General features: G+C 49.6%; 1 protein-coding gene across 1 annotated transcript in view; it reads right to left on the bottom strand.

The window, feature by feature from the left end:
• Positions 1-4,021, bottom strand: part of Pmar_PMAR012536 (hypothetical protein) — a gene marked incomplete at its 5' end in the record, with an annotated part of 9,214 nt that overhangs the window by 969 nt on the left and 4,224 nt on the right. The window lies entirely within an intron of this gene.

Here is a 4,021-nt window from a genome sequence, read left to right as displayed (position 1 = left end):
CTGCGACAGACAGAGAAATACATATTACGATATACGTATCAACGTATGATGATTTCATCTGTGGGCCGCCAGATGCTGCTAGGCTCATTCTCCTTCCTTTCCCGCATTTCCGAGGCTGCAACGTCGGCATCCTCTGTCCATTCCAAATGCCCTCCTTTATTGACGTTCATGATTTTCTCCTCAGCTCTCGCGTTCCTATACGTTCGCCTTACACAGCTATCAAGCTATAGCATGCTCCCACTACCTCACTGCTTGGTCAGGGTTAGGAGGCTGTCTCCATTTTCGTTGCCGTATCCGAACCGTTGGAAGCGTCAGACCATCACGCAAGGCCAGTGTGAACTCCGGGTCCAACTATAGCGATGGGTAAGTACTCTAGACACTGTGAACGCTCACCTCAATTTCCTGCTCCCGTAACCGCTGTTTATACTCGGACCACGTCCCACGGAAGGCCACGAGCATTTGGCTAAAGTCCGCCGTCTTAGTGAATACGAGATCGTTGGGCGACTTTAACGACTTGACAAATGTCGGAATGTCCAACAACACTCCCGACAAAGTTTCCTCGAACGCCTGACTCAATAGTACCCTCAAATAGGGTGGCCGAGGGAAGGGAAAATAACCGTTCTTTCTTTCGGCCTATTTCTCATTCCTAAAAATAGGCAAAATAGGCAAAATAGGTAAAATATGAAAAAAATGAGAAAATAGACTTGGGGATCCTTGAAGACAGATAGCAATGCTATCATAGCATATGAGTAGCATGCGACTAATATCTAGTGCCTCACGCGGTGAATACTTGTTATGAACTGTCGATTAACTTAGGCAGCCCAATAACATGAGCCTGTCACACAGAGGTAGCATACATGAGTTACATGAGACACCTGGCATTGCTCCAGACTGGAGCTTCCAGACTGGAACAACTGACCAGGGCATTGGGTGGTCGATCTAGTGGTGAATGATCAGTTAAACTCGACTTCGGAACCTTTCGGAGCAATTGAATAAAGCTCTCCCTCAATCTGAGAGAGAGTACGCAGCGCGTATCGGGCATTTCTCACAGCCCGATCCGATGATGCTGCGTTTCGTTATGAGATTCTCATCTGCATGGCGTCTGAGTTTTCCAGTTAGCTGGAAAGGGAGAAGCACACTACGAGATGCGGATTTTACCAAGCATGACTTCGAAGTTTTTCGGGCAAGGTATTGTGCGCTTCCAAAGGCTAGCAAGACTGTATCGTGATTCAACCAACCTATCGAGATAGGCTGATTCAATTCGCTCAATATCCTGGTAACCAGAACCTGGTGTCTGAGATGTATGCTTCCCGGGTGCACGAGCTCCGCTCGCGACGGCTTCATTAATTGCATCGAGCATGGAGGTGGTCGTCGTTGTGTCGCTGCCAACTGTAGCAAGAGTGCAGTTGGTAAGACAGATTTCTGCGAGAGCCACGGAGCCGACCGTCGCTGTTTACACCCCGATTGTGCGGCTCCAGCTAGATCCGGAGGAGAGGTACAAATGTGTCAGAGGCACGGAGGTGGGAAGAGATGCAAGGAGATGGGATGTGAGAGGGTGGTGGCTGCGCGAAGTGACCACTGTAAGCAGCATCGGGAGCTCTACGGTCTGCCGATTCGCACGGGAGTTGCGAGCCTGGTCTCGTCGATGAAAGATGGGCAGAAGCTACATGGTCGGCTCTCAACGCTCCAAGTCGTGAAGAACCTGAAGAATCGGTGCAGGACGAAGATACGGTGATACTGTACATACCGTGGGATTAGCTATGCAGTTGTGGGCCACAACTGCGAATTACTAGCAATAGCCACAACTTGTGGCTATTGCTAGTAATTCGCTTAATGGCGCCTGTAGTATTATAGAACGATGTATTGAGTGATACTATCGGAAAAACGATTCCTGTTGCGTTGCGAGTACGTTAAACATAGTATGTTCTGTTGTGAAATTTTGGCTGGATATACTGGCAACATCGAGCCGCGGCTCGTCCCTCTGTACTCCACAGGAAGCCCAGCCCCAGAGGGTCTTGACGAACATGAACAAAATACTTTGTAAGACCACATGTCAATTGAGGACCAAACGCAACCCGCAGCACATGATAGTCTGAAGATTTGCATGACAACTCGAAAGCGGATTGAGACCGACATGATCCCATGTAACTTCGAGGGATGAGAGCCCAGCATGGCGGCAGGAGCCCTCATCATAGCTAGTCCTCATCCGAAGAGTTTTCAAAAACTTCGATCTTTCTCCATCGTCCAGCTGGAGTGGCACTGTTCTTGATTGCCTAACAATTGCGCACGTTCCTCGATAGAGCGTTGAGCGGCTCGATTCAAGCCTTTCTCCGCTGGATAACCCCAAATTGGTTGTCCGGGCGGCCATCCGGTAATGGGTCAGACTCATTTGATCCACGCGAAACGGTATGTAGTCCGCAACGCAAGAAACGGCACCTTTCCTTCCTTCTCGTCTTCAGTATCCGAATCCTCGTCGATTATAGAAATATGCCTGAATTCGCTAGACTTTTTCTCGACCTGGTGATTATGTGGCCTGAGGAGGAACAACACTAGTCGTCTGAGATCCAAATGATTTGGCCGCCAAATCATCAATTTTCGCAGAGACCTAACATTGACTGTGCATTGGAAATTCCGATTCGGAGTATCACCATCAGAACAATACAATGTCGGCCGGAGAAACCCGTTCCTTACACAACTGGTGATTCGTCGAAAATCTCCTGTATTTTTGGCTCCTCGATCTCTTCTTTGACTTGCGCGCGTTGCTTGTAAATTAGCTTTCGTCTGGCAGTAGCAAGGTCAGCATTGATTCTGCCAATCATTCCCTGCTCTGCGCCACTATCGTTGAGTATCCTGAGCCCACAATGACCCCAAGCTCGTTCCCGTCTACCGAGGACAGCAAGCGTTTCATCATTGGCTCACTTGAGAGCTGTCTGAAAGTCTTTCACTGCTTCCTCGAGGTAAGCCAACTCCGCGCGAGCTTTACCACGTCGATGAAAGGCCTAAGTCCGAGGGAACTCAGGCACCGTATCACACGCGACGCGAACCGTGTCCTAGCCACACCTTCACATCCTTAGGATCCAACGCGATGGGTCTCTGAGCATCCTCTAGCCCTTCTCGAGGGCGGCGAAGCTTTAGCCGCACCAAGGCTGAGCCTTGAAGGCTCTATTGGACCATAGTACTGATACATCCGAGCGGAGACGGAGGGCCCTCGTATAATGCAACTGGATGACAACGGGATCGAATGCCGTCCAGCCAGTCCACATAACTCACCTCTGCTTCATCCAAGTCTCCCGAGGCGAAGCTCTCATTGCCTTTTATTTTCTCAGCCTCACACATGGCGTGCCTTTCTGCTGCCGACATAGCCTCAACTCGTTCGGAAGACAGACTCTGGTCGATTGCCAATGGAGCCTCTGCAGGTGCTACGCTGAAATGGAGCTGCTGTGCCTCCACGAGATACTCTGCCCAAATATTCTTTCCAAAGGGTCGCATCAATCGTCTCATGTTATGCTATCGGAGCGACTCATCCAACTATGATAAACGATGGTCTGGATTACCTCTCCTCCGTGTTGGTTACCTTAACGTCCACCGCATCGCACGCAGCTTCGACATTGAACCTGACCATTTTCGATCCCATTCCGATTGAGACCTGCAGAAGCAGAATAGACATACTCTGTAGCGCACGAACACCGCATCTTCAAGGGGGAACTAGGTAGGGCATAGAGGTTACTCGAAAGCCGAGACAAAACCTCGGCGATCGAGACTAAGTAGGATCATCGCTAGCTCATTCTGTCGAACTTAAGAAGTGTGATCATGATCAAGATTCATGATCTGCAGCTAGACTCTACTGGGATCGGAGCCGTCTTCATGTGACTCACTATGACGCAATACAATGATACGAAACTGCTAAGATTGAATCCGCTTCAAGCGAGAAGACTCTTCGGAAGAAACATTCATCACAAAGTCCCAATGGAGTTGATAGCGGATGGTTGAGACTGAGACCGTAACAGCAACAGTGGGGATG

Source organism: Perkinsus marinus (assembly GCF_000006405.1).
Source record: "Perkinsus marinus ATCC 50983 genomic scaffold scf_1104296929318, whole genome shotgun sequence".
Classification (NCBI taxonomy): Eukaryota; Perkinsozoa; order Perkinsida; family Perkinsidae; genus Perkinsus; species Perkinsus marinus.
Note: the sequence above shows the minus strand (reverse complement) of the source record. Positions and strands in the feature narration are given on the sequence as shown.